Source organism: Lepisma saccharinum, chromosome 1 (genome assembly GCF_977018435.1).
Source record: "Lepisma saccharinum chromosome 1, izLepSacc3.1, whole genome shotgun sequence".
NCBI lineage: Eukaryota > Metazoa > Arthropoda > Insecta > Zygentoma > Lepismatidae > Lepisma > Lepisma saccharinum.
In genome coordinates, this window is record NC_139229.1 from 34,458,242 (window position 1) to 34,479,811 (window position 21,570).

General features: G+C 39.9%; 1 protein-coding gene across 1 annotated transcript in view; it reads right to left on the bottom strand.

The window, feature by feature from the left end:
• Nucleotides 1-19,141, bottom strand: part of Elk (Eag-like K[+] channel) — a 647,431-nt gene extending 628,290 nt beyond the window's left edge. The window contains exon 1 of the mRNA XM_083125217.1: nucleotides 19,011-19,141. The gene's annotated coding sequence lies outside the window, so the exon portion shown is untranslated. The remainder of the gene's footprint in view (nucleotides 1-19,010) is intronic.
• Nucleotides 19,142-21,570: the final 2,429 nt, after the last annotated feature.

The following is a 21,570-nucleotide window of genomic DNA, read 5'->3' on the forward strand; positions in this document are numbered from 1 at the left end:
AAGTGTGCATTGAGTCGATTCCGCAATGTATCAAAACACAGGTGCCCTTACGCTCCGATACAGGAGCCACGGATTGGTGGAGTTTTATCGGCCACGCAGTTGATCCGTTGCGAGTTTAAACGCAAGCAGTAGGAAGCAGACTAATGGGGGAAGGGGGATATGATTAACCGACACTTTCATTTTCATTTAGATTTGGGTTTTAAGTCCACATTATGCACAGAAGGCTAATCGGGACTGGACCTACAGGTTAAAGTGGGATTCAAACCACTATACCCTGTCCCAGCTAACTGTGGAGCAGGGCAGCGCATAGCGGCAGAGGAGGAGGAAGGAAATCAAGTGGTGAAAGCGCAGCGTTGCCAACCGTACGGTCCTGACTGTACATGTACGGACGTACAGTCCAGACCTTAGTCCGTACGCTAAATGCAGGGCTTGTCAAAATTTGCTCTTGCAGTTTTATCCCTAATATTTCCCTAAGAAATTCCTAAACCAATCGTACGGACATGGAGACAAAAATACGGCCCGTTTGCCATGTGCGTACGGTATTGTGGCTTTCAAAAGTTTGCAACGCTTGCAGAGTGAAGCAGGAAATAGGGTAACTCCATTCGTCCATTACGTAATCCCTTCTCTCTCACTGTTCATTGGTGGGGCCGTCTCGCGTCACTACTTGCGCAGAGATTTATTCTTGTTCACCTGGTCTACATTTAGCTGGTATGGACTTTATGTGCCTCCACTGGGTATTGATAGCAAGGCTACGGCTTTACACTACGCCATCACTTATTTCAAATCTGGAATAAAGTAAAGAATATAAGAACAACAAGGTTCTGTATGCTTTGCACAAAGTAACTGTTTCAGTTTGTAAAAATGATTTGTGCATTTCGAAATGATTGCACCACTACGTAAAGGCAATTAAGCAGCATATGCGCTAGCTTTTTGCAACTTTCTGTATTTATTTATAATCTTTGAACCGGTCTTAATTCAAGTAAACACAGTCAAAAAAGTTTTGCATCACCCAAGAAGTGATGAAAATAGTGTCCGCAACATGCCGAAGCGGACAAGAAACGATGAAGCAGAGCTCATTGTGCGAAGTAACGCGGTCGACGTGCAATACCGATCACCACAGACGACTACCGGAGTTGGTAAGCGCATGCGTGTGTTCGAACGTAGCACCACGGTAGGTGGCGAAGGTTGGGTAGGTTTTCCTTGTGTCCAGTTAGCGAAGGCGAGCGAGTGCAGTTGTTTGCAAGGCATGACTAGGCGTACGTACGATAGTGCAGTTTGATCGGGCCAGGATCATCACCCTACTGTAGACTGGCATGTCGCAACGGGCTGTAGCTAGGGCTGTTGGAGTGGCGCAAAGCAATGTTTGTAGGACCTGGAAGTGGTATACAGACACAGGAACAGTAGCAGATCGTCAACGGACAGGTCGTCCACGGGTCACAACACCAGCACAAGACCGCTATGTACGATTCTCAACTCGGCGACAGAATACCATGACGGCAAGGAACAACACTCATGCGCTCCAGGCAGCCTCTGGTGTGTGTGTGTCAAACCAAACTGTCCGTAACAGACTCTGAGAAAGTGGTTTACGTTCCAGAAGAGCTCTCCGGCGCCAGTACCTATTGCCACGACATCGACTCGACCGTGTGCATTGGGCCCATGCACATCGAAATTATGGACCCCATCATTGGGCTCTTCGCCGATGAATGTAGGCTCTGTCTAAGGCCAGATTCACGAAGAGGACGTGTGTAGAGAGGCCCTGGACTGCAGGAGCGGCTTCGTGGTGTCCAGGGTGTCCATCCATACCAAGGAGGAGGAATCTTGGTGTGAGCAGGGATCATTCTCGGACGTCGAACGCCCCTAATTCCAATTAGAGGGACACAAACAGCTGTTCGTTATGTCAGGGACATTCTCCGGACGACTGTGCAACCCTTTCATCAGGAAATTGGTGACGAATCTGTCTTGGTGGATGACAATGTCCGTCCACAACGCGCACAGATGGTGCACGATTATCTGCAGGTGGTGAATATCCGTCGCATGCTCTGGCCAGCGCAAAGTCCCGACATGAATTGCATCGAACATGCATGGGCAATGCTAAAAAATGCCATTGCTAACCGTTCTGTGGCTCCCATCAATCTTCGTGAAGTTCTTCTTGCGGCACAGGACGAATGTGATCGCTTACTGCAAGATCACCTTGACCGTCTCATCCTCAGTATGCCACAGCGTGTTCAATACCTTCTTGCAGCCAGGGGAGGACACACCAGGTGGTAGACAATGTTTCTGGTGGATCCACTGTGACGAACAGTCTTCTTGTGGCAGTTGCCTGTTTTTTGCCTGCATCATGAATTGTGCCATTTTCGTTTTAAACAAATTTCTGTGAAAATTGTAATTTTTTTGTTCTCTTTTCATTCAACATGTCTTGTTCTTCATCTGTTTATTAGTAAACTTACTGTCATTGTCAATTAACCTTGTGCTTCATTTATCTTTTGTCATTTTCCGTCCTGATGCAAAACTTTTTTGGCTGTGTTTAGTACGAGTACATATCGTACTCTTTTACAGCATTAACATAACTGAATTATCTGATTGGACTGTTGTTTAACATTATTTAATTCTTTGGCTTATGAAAATATAAAGAGAAAGATAGATAGAGACAGAGAGAGAGAGAGAGAGAGAGAGAGAGAGAGAGAGAGAGAGAGAGAGAGAGAGAGAGAGAGAGAGAGAGACAAGAAACCTGATTGCCATGCATTCGACGCAGGTTCGAATTCCCGGAATTCGCCCAGCCATTAATGAGAATGAGTACATGGGGAGAAACCTTTTGTGAGTAAAAGATGATCAGAGCGTGCTGCTGATCATATCACCAGAAATGATCCAGATAATGTACGTGGCACTACCTCATTCACTTTATGTGCCTTCACGGTATGCTGAAATGTGCATGGGTAGTATAACACCTCCTCCCCCCCTGCACACACAAGGTGTTTGGAGTGGAGTGAAGTTTAGGTTTTAAGTCCACGTTATGCATAGATAGGCTACACGGGACTGGACCTACAGTTTAAAGTGGGATTCGAACCACTAGGTGCCTTCATCTTCATTTCAAGGAGACAACGTTACCACTACGCCATTCTGCCCCCCCCCACACACATATAATATATATATATATATATATATATATATATATATATATATATATATATATATATATATATATATATGAAGGTGTGTGTGTGTGTGTGTGTATGTCAAACTGAAGGAGGAGCAAAGCAAAGCCTTGATTGGCGGACCTTCGTGGCTAAGTGGTCAGTACAGCGTGCTTCCACCATAGGGGTCCCGGATACGAATCTCTGTATGATCATGGGTGTTGTTTGTGAATTTCCCTTCATCGAGTTTATATCATTACTCATCTTTATCGTCGTGATAAGCCAAAGTGGCAGAAAAGCGACGCTGAATAACAAATCAAATCAAATCCAATCAAAACCTTGGTGGGACCCAGAGGCGTATATTCGGGGCTATCTAGGCTATCTGCGAAGCCCAGACTCAGGGGATAAAATACAGAATAAATATCTATGAGAAAATGTGCATAAAATTGTTCATTTCAATAAGAAGAAGAACCTGATTTATTAGAAGTTGGAAACATTACCCGCTTTCTTTGAATTCGCGAGACGGCTGGCTCCATGCTCTGGTCCAGCTGGCGGGCAACTCCACGGGGGTGACGGGTAAGCTTGACAGGGCTCCGATCAATGTTGCAAACCAATTTTTTCCACCATGTAATTTCCCCAGGATCGGGAAATTGTGGAGTCAAACTGTTACAGGAGAGAGAACAGGGTTGCATATGGCGGGGAAAAAACGCTCTGAACTTCCTCAACAGTCTGGGTCAATGTTGCAAACCAATTTTTCCCAGCATGTAATCTTCCCAGGAATGGGGAATTTTGAAGCCAAATTATCGCGACCAAAGGGGAAAGTGTCGTGTGGCAGGGATAAGAACGTCATTGAACGCTTGCAGAGGAGATGAAAAATAGGTCGTTGACCTTCAAAGAACTAGATACAGTGGGGAGTAGAAAATTGTTGGCTGAGTGGGAATGGTTTACCGAAATGACAAGGACCAGTTCTAGTCTATATCGCGTCGAATGGTCTTGGTGCGTGGAATTTATTTAGAGGCAGCGTGTGAATAGAGTAGTGAGTGTATTTTTGTGAATGATATGTGCTGTGTGTTGTGTAGTGAACTGAAATGAGGGACATAATTAACAAGCTGTCTTTTCGGCTTACGAATGACGATAAGCTCCAAATCGTTGTGGATTTTTCTTGTATGTCCACTTTATGAACAGATAAGCTAATGGGGATCGGACCTACAGTTAAAGTGGTATCTAAACCACCATGCATCGAACCCGGGACCCCTTAGTTTCAAGGCAACGACGTTATTACTGCGCCAACAAGGAGTACCCGAACTTCAAATCGTGAAAATAGGTAGGTTGAAATTTTTTTTTAATTATTTTTTTTATATAGGCTTACATAATATTTCACAATATGGGCCTCTCATGTATGCAAATAAGAATGAAATTCTTGAAATCCTTTCCTTACTGAAAGTGTATATGTCCATGTTTTATTTATGAGGTATATATTTTTAATCACAGTCACATCACTTCAACCCGCTATCCCAAATGAGTTAAAAAAACAAAAACACCCCCACCAGCAAATTTTTCTCCATTCGAACACTATGATATTGTGAAATAGCCCAGGTTCTTAACCCAGTATACGCCACAGGTGGGACCCACAGTTATTTGACCTTCTGCAGCCCAATTCTGTATAGTAGCAGACGGGGTATGAAATCAATTCTCCATCTCTTCGACAAAAATGCTTAATTGAAGTTAGTATTGGGGGGAGGGGAAAAGACAATACCCCCCCGGTAATGTACAGTCACCGACAATAAAAATGGGACACCTAGATCCTGAAATGCTTGCTTTCCTACAAGGCGTTAAGTGTGTTGCCTAATTGTACGGCGATAAGTGAATATTAATAGCAAATGACAACTTCTACCACCCGCCGTACAGTTAAGCAACACACATAACTCCTTGCAGAGAAGCGAGTATTTCAGGAACTGGGTGTCCCATTATTATTGCCAGTGACTGTACTTTGTGGATCTTGAAATTACTTTTTCCCCTAACGTGGACTCGATGGTGTAGTTATCATTTCATATTAAATTTAATTCAACAGAACTATCAAAATAAACTTTAACACCGATAAAGTTTAACAATACTTCTAAAAATAAGACAGAAAAGAGAAGAAAGTTCAAATTCAGTTCTGGGCGAGGACTTGTTACGTAGTTACCCCGTGATAAGAATACAATCGGTATTTGATTCAGTTCTCTATGTCACGTTGCCTCTATCGATCGAGTCGGCTGAGAGTCTTCGATGGAGCAGATGGTCCAAGGTGCGAGCTCTCAATATAAAGGCTATTCCCGGCACGTTTCAGCACAGGTAGACGACAAGATGGGAGGGAATTCCACCTGTTTACGATCCCAGGCGGTGTGTAAGCTTTCAATCGCGGTGTGTAAGCTTTCAATCGCGGTGAAAAGTGGAAAAGAGACCGAACAACATGTAAAAAATATCTCTAACTTGTCTGCAGTGTATCCACCACTTGAGATTTATGTCACACATGTTTCTTGTGGTGATTCTCCTGGGATATTTCCATACCACGGATTCACATACAAAGGGGGTGGGGGTGGGTATTCATATATTGTTTCTTAAACTTCCGTAGTTTTGAAGAGTTATAAGTGACATTGCCTTTGTAGAGTTATATGTGACATTTATTACCTCTCAGAAAAAATGGCCCTTGGATTGTAACTTGCATCTAAACAAAAAACAAAAGAAAATACAAGTATGGCACCTTAAAATAAGAATTACTTCATACATTAGTTATTCTCATTGTCCTAAATTGGGGCCTAATTTGGAGGGAGCAGAATCAAACTTGCGGCTTAACTTTGGGGGTGGAAAACTCTAAACATTTTCCATATCATAAAAATAGCGTCCAGGATTAGTTGCTAAATAAGTGTTGTCAACAACAAAATAAACAAACAAACAAACAAAAAACAACAAACAAAAATATTGCTATGTATTACTTATCTCCTCAGGTCCCCAGGAGGTTAACAAAAATAACTTGTAAATATTAAAATACCTGAAAATTTGGGGTGGGGGCAGACTCCCTCTTTCCCCCAAGTTACGCATGTGTGCAATGCTTACGTCGTACCGCACCTTTTTATACATGTAAATAACACATTATAACGGGAGAAGGGTGTGTGTGCGGATGTACGATATTTTATGAAGACATCATAATATGTTGAATAGTTCTTATGATGAAAATAATAATAAACCAACACAATAACAATAACAAACCAACTTCAAGAGTACCGGGACCTTTCATCTCAGGAAAAAGCACTGTGTTTGTGTGTGTTGGGTAGTGTGTGTGTGTGTGTGTGTTGGGGGGGGCGTATGTATGTGTGTATATCAGCGTTCAAGTGTCGGTGGGAGATCCAAACTTTCTGTGCTGAACGTGGAGACAATCGGGGAGCTTGAAAAGAAGTAGCGAGCTCTGATCTCGGAAGTCAGAAAACAGCGACGATGGGACTCGATAAGCTGACCATGCGTCACTCAACGAAAAGCCCCTTGGTAGCTCTTGACCCTCAGCGGGCCGTTATGATTGCTACAAAATGAACTCAACACATACATTTTTACACACGAAATAACTGCGCAAGCGTATTATTTAAAGTTAAATCACAACCTCCGTCACCTTCTAAAGACGGTTTTTGTTTTCAAAATGTTCTTGCTATTGTCGATTAAAAGTATTTCGTTGACATAACAAGAATAGAATTTAAAGCAGAACTTCATATAGATTTTTTCCGATCTCTGGTTCAAGCAACAACTGAATATTCACTAAATTATCCCTAGGCTACTCTGAAGATGTATGGCAAATTTCAAATAAATCCCTTCTCGATATTACCAGAATTGTAAGAAATTTACAATAATCCACATATATTTTGTATTTTACTTAATTTACCTTAATACCTAATCACCTTAATCGATACGATGAAAACTAATGATCTCACAACAAACACGGGAGGGAAATAACACTTTTTTCATATTCCTGTTCATATTTTCTATGAGATTTTTCTATTTACAGTGCATTTTAATCCATTTGATTTATACACGTCCTTGTTTTTTCAGCTAGTCGGTTTTACACTTCCGCGTGTTTTAGAGACCGTAAAAGTGAAGCTTGTAATACCGTATGCACCAAAGGGCTTCTTAAAATGAAATGTTGGAGTGTAATGGAATCCAACAACAAAACCAGGTTCCTCGCTTTTTTTTTTTATTATTTATTTATTTATTATTGGCTTCCTACTATAATGACTTTCCTCTTTCTGAATTGAAAAATCAAAGGAGATAACAGAATTAATGAATCGGTTAAACCTTTTGGGGTGCGTCGACCCATATGGCAATTTGCACTCTTTAAAATATGCGACGGAAAATCCTTGTCTGAAAGTTAAAAAAGGGATGCAAAAAGCCCCTTGAACGAATGAGTTAAAATTTTTGGTGTGCTTCGGCTCATGCGGACATTTGCACCCTTCGAAGAATGCGACTAGAAATCCTTATCTAAAAAATTAAAAAGGCGTGTGACAAGCCCCTTGAGTTGATAAATGAATGAATAAGTTAATTTGGGGTGAGGGGTGTCGGCTCAAGTTGGCATTTTGTACCTTTCAAAATATAAGACGAAAACTATCCATGTTAAAAACGGGGCGTAAAAAGTCCCTTGAGTGAATGAATGAACGAGTTAAAATTTCTGGTTACGTAGGCCATTTTGCACATCCAAACTATTGAGGTAAAGTCTCCTTATCTAAAATCCTTACCTGAAAGTTAAAGAAGGGTTGTAAAGAACCCCTTGAGAAATGTTAGAAGTGCAAGGCTGTAAAGAGACATACTCAGAGCAAAAAAACACCTTAAGAACGTAAGGAGACACTATAAAAAATCTAAACAAAAATACGAGGGGGTATCAAAAAGTTTTGCCTATTGAGGTATAATTTGTTTAATAATGGAAAGATTGAAACAATTTATCCAGCCCTCAAAACCAGTTTGGAAAAAATCCACAAAACACTCCCTGACCTACTGTTCAGAGCTGTTTTAACCTCCTGTAGGTCTTAGAATCTCATGCCACAAAGCACAGACTTAGCTCAGACTTAAGTAGTTAAGTTCAAAGTGGGAGAAACCGAAAGTGTGGACATGACAAGGAGTGGCAGGCTATCAACGTCGTTGACCGACGACAACCGCCACAGGGATGATGAGCTCATTCGAGAGGATAGACGCATCACCATCCAGGAAATTTCTGATGCAGTGCACATGTCCTATGGGTCAGCACGTGCAATGGTTGAGAGTTTGGGATACCATAAAGTCTGTTTTAAGTCTCTGCTTTGTGTCATGAGATTCGAGGACCTACAGGAGGTGCAAACATCTCTGAACGGTGGGGTAGGGAGTGCTGTGTGGAATTTTTCCAAACTGTTTTTGAGGCCTGGGTAAAACGCTCGCTCAAAGGCATCGAACGTGATGGGAACTGTGTGTAAGGGTAACGTTGAGTAGAGGACACTACAGGCAAACTGTATGTATTTCATTGTTTCAATCTTTCCATTATTAAACAAATTATACCTCAACAGGCAAACCTTTTTGATACCCCCTCGTACTTAAAACAATGTCACTTCTCCCAAAGCAAACGACAAGGAGTCAAGAAGATAAAAAAAGATTGTCTGAGAAAGTTTAAAATCGGCACAGTCGATATGGCTGTTCCCAAACACGGCATACCGGATGAAACATCCCTTGCAACAAATGACGATGTGTGGATGTCTGGCCAATGTGAAGCCGAGTTAAAATCACCTGTTCTCTACGAGGATCACCATGCACCAATGGCGAGCTTCACAGTGCGAAGCAAAGAAGCAATGTTGCTTTACCCGCAATTGGAACCCAGAATTTCTGGTACGAACTCATGCTAGCCGAAACACCACAAAAAACGATTACGGTCCACATTTGAATTGAAAATAATTTACAAAAAAATGGAATTTGCTGTAGATTCCAATGTAACCTCGTCCACCATATTGAAAAATGGCTGCTACAATGAAAATACTCGTATCATTTAGTTGTGGTCATCCAAACAGAGCTCAGCGACATGCGTAACTCCAATATCAGTGAACATTCTCATACTAGTAATTCGCATTCCATTAATTTTATAAACAAACTCTGCTCGTTCTAGACGTTTCTTATGGTGATTACTTAGCACTTGTCAAAACTCAAAGTTTTAATATGTTGCAACTCCACTGAAAAAATCCTTTGAGGAAAAATCGATCGAAGCATGGTGCTGATCACACCACTTCCATTATGACCCAGTTGAATTTTAGTGTTGTTTTAAGTTCACTTCATGAACATATAGGCTAACCGGGACTGGACCTACAGTTTAAAGTGGGATCTGAAGCACTGTGCAATATTCCTCCACCGCGTATCGGATTCGGGACCCCTTGATTAAAAGGCGACGACGTTACCACTACGGCATCGGGGACCTCCCCCCACCACCACCACATGGCCCAGATCGAGAATGTCTGGAGCCTTAGCTCCACCTCCTTGTATCTTTTACTAGTTATACATTATTAATGCTGAAAATTTTGAGATGCACTGTTTATTAAGTTGTCGATTAAGAGTAGAACACTTAAGTAACGAAAGCTCGTTATTGACATAAAGCAGTTTCTACGGCTCACCCATCTCCTTAACCAAGACATTTAACAGGTTAATAGTAAAGCGTTACATCGACCACCTACTCGCGTTTCGTCACATAAACGTCCGCTGCGCGCATCTGTCTGTAACAGGTGGAAACCTTTTGCTCTGCCGGGATATAATGTCTGAGAGAGGTCCAGAAATAGCATCTCGCCAATTACATTGTTTCCAGCATACCAAGCGCGTGAGGCGTCGATCGCTCCTTGACATATGGCTTCATGCGAAAAATATCGATGGGCAGAATGGGAAAGTATTCTGATATGTAAACTACTGAAGCACTTCACTTGCCTCAATGATGGAAACATTTAATAAATACTCCTGCTAATATTGGCATCTTCTCATGTGTTGATCTCAGCCATACTTCTTATTTGATGCTGTGTGGACAGTCACTTAAATTATACCACCACCCAGATGACTTGGTGGTTGAGCACGTTGCATAATCTTGCCAATGAATGTTTCGGGTTCGAGTCCTGACCTTGGCATGGATGTTCCTTTGTGAAATCATCACTCATCCTCTCATCATCAAATACATATCGATACCAAGAATAATTGCCTTTTACTTCAACTAAGTTTTGCACAGGTTTTTAATTTTAAACCCATTTTTCCTATCACTACAGTTTTATTTAAAATTAAAATACGAGGCACGTTCAACAAGTTTTTGGAATATCTCGATTGTAGTTGGTAGGGTTGATGTATGCAAAAACTGTTTATATGTCTCTCGAGTTCTGACATTCAACTTTAAACGTCTTAGTTCAGGGTGAATGAATGAATGAATGAGTTAAAATTTTGGGATGCGTCGGTATATATGGCCATTTTGCACCCTTAAAAGTATACGAGGAAGAATCCTTTTAAATAAAATATACTTACCTTTAAGTTTAGAAAGTGGTGTAAAGAACCCCTTGAGAGAGGTTAAGAGTACAAGGTTGCAAAGGGGCCTGCACATGACAGACATACACAACACATTAAAAAGTTATGAAACACTAAAATCTTCCACAGAAACAGTTCAAAAATCCGCTCTTGTCAAAAAGCTAAAAACAGTTTTTAAAACACTGCAATCATCGCCCAACATGAATGATAAAACAGAAAGATTAAAACCAAGTTCAGGAGATGGGCGAACAATTAATTAATTAATTAAAATTATGTTTAAATTTTCAATTACGTAACTAAGCAATGCTCACAAACTTATTTTTGTCAATAACGAGAGTTTGTGACTCAATGAATTACAAACATTTTGTTTTACCCTTAGTTGACGACTTAGTGCATCTCAAAATGCTCATCATTACAAAGATCCAAACGAGATATATTTCCAGAAATACTTCAGTGTTGTCTTTTAGTCTCTGACCGAGAAGATCCAAAGTGTTTTCTCAATAAACATCATGCGCCGATCTAACAGTGTAGTTCCTCTGAGAGGCAACATTCGTTACAAGACTTTGGTTGATGACAGGATGCTGAGCGGGCGCTGAGTCCAGAAAAATTTCTAGGGAGGGGTCTAAGATAGTAAAATTCTGTCATATAGTCACTTGTTAACTCTCTCACTCAATGGCCAAAAAATATTATTGAGTTGCTTTTTGAAACCTTGTTAACGAATCACCGCAGCTAGAGGTGGTATCAGGACGAGACCTTTTTACCTTTGGAGTGTTCATTCATTTATCATAACACCATACTATAATAAACCATTTATATTCCACTAAAATCGATCATTTCGATACAAGAGGAAATTTTTGAACAATTTCTGATTCATTTTAAGTAAAAACAGACACGAAACGAACCAGAAAGTTAAATTAAAAATTACAAACATAGCTCATCGGTTTCTCTCTCACACGTTTGAACTAACTACAAATTACGTAGATTTTTATTATTTGTTGACTTTTTATTTATCGTCGCTTTGCTGTAACTTTTGGCTAATCGCAACAATAAGGATGAGTGCTGATATGGTGAAATTGATGAAGGGACACTGACAAACAATGACAAACACCCCAGATATTATTGTGACAGAGGCCAGATACGATTATGGCAAAACAGCACCATATAGATCTTGATAGGTTTTTGAGTCCACTTTATGCACAGTAAGGCTAATCGGGACTGGACCTACAGCCTAAAGTGGGATCCAAACCACTATGTGCCTCCACCGGGTATCGAAACCGTGACCCCTTTATTACAAGGCGACGATGCTACCACTGCGCCATCGGAGAGGCCCTAGACCTTGATAGGAATAGACCAACATTAACCATTACGTTATCGGGAAAGCCAGCGGTCACGATATAAGTTGGCAACAATGACGCTGATCCAGTGCTCTTCTTGTTGGATTTACTCTTCAACACAATCTTCCTGAGTGACATTAATAATGATAGATGACATGCCTTGTCAGTTTGGTTGGCGCATAGCAATATCAGTACCCAGGGGAGTGATAAATTCTGGGTTTGTCATGATCCACACACACATATATGTATAAGTATATATGTGTGTGTGTGTGTGTGTGTGTGTGTGTGTGTGTGCGCCGTAGCAGGTAGGCTCCAGTCAGCCCACGCTGGTCCCTTACATTTTGATGCCAAGGTGGGCAATCACACTTCAGGACCTTAGTCGTCATAGAGAAAGTTTTAGTCTTTTTAGGCGCCTAAAGAAGCGACCACACTTTTTTCTATGTTATTTTGCGACTTATAGTTAGTTTAGGAAGTTCCGGAAGTGATTACATAATTTCAGAGCTGTAGAGGCGGAGCGGCATTTAGTTTTATTCTAATTCAGGTTTTTTTTTTCATCTTGATGGCTGATATATGTGGATATGTTACTTACTGTGTTAATTGATGACTTACTTCTACTTGTGGAAGTATCAGTGGGCTATCGTCATCTTCGCCTAATGTTGTTGCCTTGTAATCAAGGGGTCCCAGGTTCGATACTGGTGGAGCCAAATAATGATTCGGATCACATTTTAAACGGAAGGTCCAGTCTCGATCAGCATATTTGTGCATAAGTTGACTAAGAACAAAAACCCAAAAGCAACGCAATCAATCCATAGAAAAAGATAAAGAACCAAGAAAGACAGAGAGGGAACTAAATAAATAGAGAAAAAGAAAGAAATTTAGAAAGAAAATATAGAGAAGCGGAGTAAAAGGTAGAAAGATATGTAAAAGAGGGGAGAAGATATAACAGGAGGCAGGAAGAAAGAAATTTAGATATAAAGAAAGAGACAAACAGGGAAATCCGGCAAAGATGCAAAATAGAGATATAAAAGCAAGGAAGAAAAGGGGAAAAAGAAAAATATAAAGAAATTTTGAAAACAAAGAAAGAAAAGAGATAGGAAAATACAAATGAGACTAAAAAAAACGGCAAAGAAAGAAATTTATAAAGAATGAGGTAGAGAAATGTAGGTAAACGTAGAACGAAAGAAAGAATGAAAGTATAAAGAAACAGGGTGGAACAGGACGCAAAGGAGAGAATGAACAATAGAAAATAAGCAAATCTCAGAAAGATAGAGAGAAGGGTGGGGGGGGGAATAAGAGCAAAAAATAGTCTGGAAAATAACGTATCTTTCTGAATTGAAGACCAGGGTTTTTGCCGCAATTTCGTGCCCAGAAGTATGGGGTCGTCTTTCTTTCGCGGCATATGATGTGGAGTTTTTCTTTTCTTTACTGAACAGAACTACGAGCTTCCAGTGACTCTGCAGATTCTGTGGACCATTCAAGTGAGGACGACTACGTGGGATCTGTATCTGACTAAGGGATGTCTGTATCTGATTTTATTTTCTGTGTACCGGTACTTTCATTGTCTCCTTCAGTTACTTGTAATAAGGTAACCATTTGAAAGTTTTTAAAATAGTTTTTCTGTAATCCCTTGTTGAAAAATGTGGGGTCGTCTTGGATTCGGAGTTTCGGAGTCGTCTGACATTCAGAGATATATGGTATATTCTTAAATGCCTGAACGAAATTATCTGGGCACACAACCACCGCCACGAAAAATCTAACTTCACTGATATACTTGCAAAACTCGGAATTCTTTAGTTATCAGGACTGAATTACCCAATGTACATGGCATTTAATCATTTTCTGTCCAGAAACTAGAGTATTTTGAGAGGAGACATGTATTTTATTTAACACATGTGACCTTGTAAAGTAACGATCAGAAATACCGTTAACCTTTGGGGATCTCAAATGGAAATCTAAAATGCTCTTTAGCTTTTCCAACGGCTTGCAATTTTTTTTACCACTCGCAATCAGAAGAAACTAAACAAACCTGAAATCCCTAAACCTTATTCACATGGAACTAGGTGAAGTATTTAGCAAAGTTAATTTAGTGGGATTCTCTAGTGGCTACTGTACTTTACCAGGAGTAGAAGGATAACGTCAAATTGACATCGTACCACTGACTGAACAGCAGTAGTGTACTCACTTTGAAAGTAGGAAATTTACATGCAACATTAATCGAATATTTACGATTAAAGGGGGCCAGGGATTCCCCCTTCTGGGGAAATAAAATTTTCTTCTCCCTGAGAGTGTGTGCGAACAGTCATGTTTTTTATCTTTAATTACTTCTTTTCTTCCATTTCAGTCTTACGTCTCTTTCCCAGCCTTGGGTTAATCGCAGCAATAAGGATGAATGACTAACTGTGAAATCAATGCAGGATCAAAAACAAAGTTCATCCATACCTTACCTAGGATTCGAACATGGAATCTCTAACTTCATAGCGCTGCACGATACCTACTCCGCCAATGAAGCCGGAATATTTTTTTATTATTATTCGTGAATATTATAATTTTCCAAACCTAACACGTATGCAATAGTTATAATATAAATATAGTACTCAGTATTACAACATAATAAAGTTGAACAATGTTACTGTGCGACTGCTGAAAAGTTTTGAAAATAAATTGAGGTCCCAGAACTTCGGTATGTACAATATTTGTGCAAAATGATAATTTTTCATAACAATAGACCGCGGATTTTACTATACATGCACTAAACAGAACATTTTGTTGCTATTGATATTATGATCACACAGTTTGAATCCACTTATGTTAGGCAATTTTCTGCCCGGTGTTTCATTTTTTTTGTACCGGTGTGTACAATCGAAACAGAATTGATGGACTGATTTGGTTTATTTTACTTCGCTTTTCTGCTTCTTTTCGCTAATCGCGAAGATAAGGATGCGTGATGATACGATGAAAATAATAAAGGGATAATCACAAAGATCACCCATGAACATGCCGAGATTCGAACCCAGTGCCCCTGGCGTCGTAGCGCACTCTGCTCACCACTCCGGCACGGAGGTCGCTAGTCGAAACAGAAGTGGGTTCAATTCAGGCGAAGAAAATGATTGCTGCCTTAGATTGATTGACTGATTTGGTGTTTTAAGTCCACTTTGTGCACAGTAAGGCTAATCGGTACTGGACCTACAGTTTAAAGTGGGATCCGAACCACTATGTGCCTCCACTGGGTATCGAACCCGGGACCCCTTGATTACAAGGCAACGACGCTACCGCTGCGCCATCGGGGAGGCACCGATTGCTGCCTTAGCTATTATACGTTAGCTTGTGGTGGTTCAACACTTGAGAAAAAGTCCGCAAGTAATGTAACAACACAGTTGTGAATGACACTTGTATTAGGTAGACCATATAACACTACACACGGAAGAGAGAACTTTTACGGAGGCCATTTTAATTCTTCTGCATTTTGTACAATTTGAACACTGGTTTCATGATATGTTTGCGATTTTCTTTAACATTTTTTTTACTAGTGCGTGAACAGACCAAACAAAAGTGATTGAATTCACTAAAGAAAATGAATGCTATTATACTATAGCTTGTGAGAGCTCAACTCTTCAGGAAAAAGTCGACAAGTAGACGTAAGTTCTTTAAACACAAACAGATGATTCCTCTACACTATTAGGACGTCAAAATGCATTCAAGATATGTAGACATTATTCGCTACGTCAGTAACAAGAAGTTAAGACGTTGAGGTTGTCTCTTTGTGATACACATACGGTACCCTCAGTTCGCAAGTACGCATCGACAGAATGATTCGAAAAGTACTCATCTTGATTAGGTTTTACACCTGTTGAGTAAAATTCGTTTGAATACGGCAGTCTTCTTAATATGAGTTCCGTGACGTTAACAGAAACCTCTCAAAACTAAAATCCATTGAGAAGGAAAAATGTGTTGTAACCAACAATAGTAAAATTTATTTTCTAGTAGTTTAAGCTTAGAGAAAATCGATAAGTGGCAAGTTCTCCATACGGTCCCTAAAAGAACCGAAATGCTTAAATACAGGGTGGCTAAAAAAGGTAACCGAAATACTGACGTAATAATATTGGTTGCTTTTATCTTAGCCACCCTGTATTGTAACACAACTTTTTTTCGATGTCGTAGTGACAATGCTGTCGCCATATAATCAAGTCAAGGAGTCCCTGGTTTGATCCCCGCTGGACTTACAATGCGCAGTAGTTCAGATACTACTTTAAACTTTGATTGATTGATTGATTGATTTAGTTTATTTTACTTCGCGTTTTGTGCCTCTTGGCTAATTTGCGAAGATGGGGATGAGTGATGAAATGATGAAATGGATGAAAATGGACATTCACAAACAACCATACCCGACCGGGATTCGAACCCGGGACCCTTGGCGTCGCAGCGCGATGTGCTAACCACTCGGCCACAGGGTCGGGCACTTTAAACTTTGGGCCAGTCCACAGTATAAAGGTGCGTTTAAAAACAAACTTTGACAAACTTTTTGACAGGAATTGTTTTATTGTTATGTACAGTCACGGACAGTTCTGGGTTGTAATGATTCAATTGAAAGTCAATGGTATCAATTATAGTTATAATTCCTATCAAAACAAGACCTATATGTACCACAGAAGAATATGCAACCAAAGCCTTTAAATCAATTTGACGAATACAAACATGACTAATTATTCAAATACCTAAAATACTAATTCCAAACAAAAAAACCTTATTATACTTAATAGCTAACCCCTCAATACAAGAAATAACCTGCAAATACCATATCCACCAAGCTTTAGTAATATTCCAGCCAAAATTACACTCACTCACTGGAGCCTCAACATGAGCCCTAGGCAATCATAAATGAACAAAAAATGTAGGTATTTTAACCAAATAGGGTCCGTAACTGTACGTACCACCCACGTTTACTTCTGGCAATTTGTCAAAGCAAGCTCTATCGTGTAATATTACAAAAGAAAGGATAATTGCAAAACGGGCTTGACGATAAATGGAATATCGTTACTTATCTAAGATACGGACGCTGTTGACTTTAATGATCTTGAAAATATATTTAAAATACTTATAGTGTTACTTTTTATTCCAATTTAAGCTTGATTTTTTTATAAATGAAAAATACTGAAACTAATGGGGAGAGCAATTAAATGTTATTTTTTTTTCTCTCTCTCTCTCTCTCTCTCTCTCTCTCTCTCTCTCTCTCTCTCTCTCTCTCTCTCTCTCTCTTCCCTCCCCCTTTAAACATAGAACATAATTTCTGTTTTAGAATTGTTCGTGAAATGTACGAAGCCATCATGAAGGAACAGCGCGAAATCTACAAAATGAAAATTACCAAGAATCCAAAATAGGCCAGAAATTAAAAAAACAATTCTTGTTCTAAGTGAAAGCTAAAGGACTTCTGCTACGAAAAAGAAGGGCGAACTTTCATCAAGTTACAAGCCCTGCTGATGTAACCGTAAGCGCACGGGATAATAAATGGCAATAGAGAGACACCCAGAACATTTAAAGGAGAAGGAAGTCTAATTTATGTACAGGTGATGCCTATTTCCAATCGCCAGATCTGTGTTAGCAAGTGTGTGGTTATGCAGGTGAATGTGAAGTAAAGAATTGACTAGGTTTACACAACAAAAGTGACCATTTCAGTAAATCTGTACATTTGAAGTCTGAACACTTTCAACGGTTTTGGCACATCTTCACGTAGACTACATACGCTATTTGAATGTGTAAATATTAACTCAGTGGAGTATGTGTGGAGAATTGATAGAGACAAAGGTAAAAGCAAAGGAATAGAGAAGCGAGATAGTTCACTCCATTTTGCTTTCTCCTTTCACTTTCCCCTTACTTTTTCTCTATCTCTCACCTTTTTTCTCTCTCTCTCTGTTTTATCCCTCTCTTTGTTTTTTTCTCTCTCTCCATCCTCATTTCTCTCTCGTTCCCTCTCTCCATACAGACAGGAACATAAACTTGAATTGGATTGGATTTATTTGGTGTTTTATGTATTAGCGTGGTTAGCACATCGCGCTGCGACGCCAAGGGTCCCGGGTTCGAATCCCGGTCGGGCTTGGTTGTTTGTGAATGTCCATTCATCAATTGCATCATTTCATCACTCATCCCCATCTTCGCAAATTAGCCAAGAGGCACAAAACGCGAAGTAAAATAAACTAAATCAATCAATCAATCAATTTTATGTATTAGCACAATAAGGCTAATCGGGACTGGACCTACAGTTTAAAGTGGGATCCGAACCAGTATGTGCCTCCACCGGGAATGAATATAAACTTGAAAAGTGACCACAGATACTAACCAATCACTGGGACATATCTTTAATCTACGAAGATTTCTTGTAACATGTAGTTGTAGTTCTTGTAACTACATGTTACAAATTTATAGCCAGAGAGTTTGTACAGTCACCAGCAATAAAAATGGGACACCTAGATCCTGAAATACTAGCTTCCTTGCAAGGTGTTATGTGTGTTGTCTAAGTTGCCATTGAAAATTTGCTATTAGAATCCACTTATCCCAGAATACTTAGGCAGCACACAACGCCTTGCAGGAAAGCGAGTATTTCAGGATCTAGTTGGCCCATTTTTATTGCCGGTGACTGTACATTTGTGAAAATTAATGTGGGGGTAGGAAAAATCGGAATGGATACATCACCGCTTGAGCATAATCAGATGTGGATTTTACGGGTGACAGTGTGATCCAAATTACTGAAACATAGTCGCTGAGAGAATCGAACACGGGACGACCTGTTTAGACTTGGAATTGGATAAGTATCGGTTAGAAACAGAGAGGTTAAAGATTGTCAATCATATATATGTTACAGTATCCACATTAGACTCCTCGTATCAGTTAGCATGTTCAACATGTGTCAGCACACAACGATAAGAAAGTTTACTTTTTCTTAAGTCACAGTGGACGGACGACAGAAAGAAACAACAAAATAACTCTACAAACATTCAGTTACTTTCCACAACAAACCCGTACTCACTTTAGTAAAGCGAATCCAACAGGCGCTACTTTAGCATGTCGCACCAATATTAACAAAAAATAACTTTATCGGTTAAACACAGGCGCGGTTATGTTGAACCGCCTCCTCGCCGTGTGATTTTTTTTTTCTTTTTATGCAGCGTGTTTTTCCCGCGATATCAATGAACGGGAGACACAACTGAACCGTTTACACAGAATTAAAAAAAAGAACAGCATGGAACACGAATCACACCTGTACGCGGCGCGAGCAGACACACTTCTGAATCCCGGGCCAGTCGACCACAAACCCCTGGACGACGCATGCGCAGTCTCTCGCTGATGGAGATCAATCTTGAGAAGGGAAACTACAGTCACGATACGGACTGCTCTGGAGAGGGAGGGAGAGAGAGAGAGAGAGAATCAAGTTGCAAGATCCCGTCCACCTGTTGATGGGAGAGTGGAGGGAACGTATGAACCGAAGACGCGCGAAACGCACTTGGGTATTCTCACAGCTGCCGGATCCCGACATCCGTTGCGAGTTTCTTGCATCCTTGAGACCAGAATCCGAACTGAGGGGCAAATCGGACACCCGGCCGAAGCCCCCGCGCCAGATAAAAATAATTGATTGATGTTTGGTGCTTCCAATTAAGCAACTAATCAGATTTTTCCTGACTTCCTCATTGTTTTGACGAACTGTAATACAGGGTGGCCCAAAAAGGAATACTTGTCGTTACCATATGTTTCGGTTACCTTTTTTGAGTCACCCTGTATATCCAAGCTACTGCTGAAATCATATCATAAGAATAGCAGTACCTAAAAAAAATCATGTTCATGTTCAAAAATAGTTAAGATGCACTGTTCGTTTAATCACAGAATGAAACCATGATGTGAAAATATTATTTTAAATCAAGCAATGTAAATTCACAACAGCGTCAACAAAATTCAATGAAAAGTAATCAAAACAGAAAACTGTTATTGAATATGATTAAAAACTACTACTTTGATAGATAAAATAATAGTTTGATATTAAACACACACAAGAGAAGGCCACCTACTTGAATGTTCCAGAAAAAAACAACTTTCTAATAATCTTGTGTCTGGAGGGGAGTAATTTTTGTGTATATATATATCTTCCTGTTTTGTACCTTGCTTCATTTGTACTTGGTACAGAGTCTGAAGAAGACCTTGTTAGAATTAGAAGGTGAAACGTTACGTTTAGTTTATGTTTTATAATAAAATAAATTTCTGCCTTGGTCAGCAAATTGAGTTTTTCACAGTTTTGTAATTAAATATAATAAACGTCCCACTAATGGCGCATCGGAAACGAAAAGAAGGAGTTATTCAGAAGCTTGCATTATCCTCCCTAACCTTCAACATGTTCTGCTTATATGCTCTGAAGTATTAATGCGAAATATATAAATTAAATTTAATCATGATTATAATAAAATTAAATATTACACCTCTAATTCAGAATAAGGAACATAACTCTGATATTTTTAGACTTCTGAAATTTTTTTGTTATATGCCCCGCGAATTATGTATGGAAAATACTGTAACATTTCTGCTTTCAAATGAATCCAACTGCACGTGTAATTTTCCTTAATGTTCCGAACGGTAATATTGATACTACGAGGTAGGGAAATTAACAATAGCTAAGCAGCTACAGGAAAAAAGTTAGCCATGCAACTCGTGCATGGATTTCACGTTTAAGCAAGGAACTCACTGAAAAAAAAAAAAAAAAAAGGAAGTCGATATGTAATTTGCTGAGTGTACAATGGTACACCTAGAGGGCTTCCCTTTCCGGTCGTCCCCACCATGCCCTCAAGTTCAACTAGATGGCGTAGTACTCGTGGGTATCGATTAGGAGTGTGTCCATCATCACTCCAGAATGCTGTCGTCATGGTGAAAGGCATTCATTGCCTGGGTAACTAATTAACGAACATTTCATATTTCTCTACTAGTTCTGAGAATTTTATGGTTCAATACTTTACTCCCACTCCCATGACGTAATGGTGCGTTTTTGTTGTTTAGAAAATGCCATGGTTGAGGAAATTCCATGCATGGATAATGGATCTACTGTAGTAGTTGAAATCATATCCGCAGAGCTAATGATTAAGTATGTGAGGTTATCCATTGCTTTCAGAAGTGTGCCAATGAAAAAATTTCGGGATGGAGTACTGATTTTCAAAGCATTTAGTACCTGCACACACCTACAGGTAAAAAAAAGTGGGGCATGAAATAATTTTTAAATTTTAACATTAGATCCCACAATCTCGGTATACTTTGATTGCATCGATGGGACCTCCCCGATGGCGTAGTGGTAACGTCGTCGCCTTGTAATGAAGATGTCCCAGGTTCCATACACGGTGGAGGTACGTTGATTGATTGATTGAGTTGGTGTTTTAAGTCCACTTTATGCACAATAAGGCTAATCGGGACTGCACCTACAGTTTAAAGTGGGATCCGAACCACTATGTACCTCCACCGGGAATCGAACGCTGTGGAGGTACGTACATTGCACAATGGATCGGATCCAACTTTAAAAGTGAAGGTCCAGTCCCGATTAGCCTTATTGTGCAAGT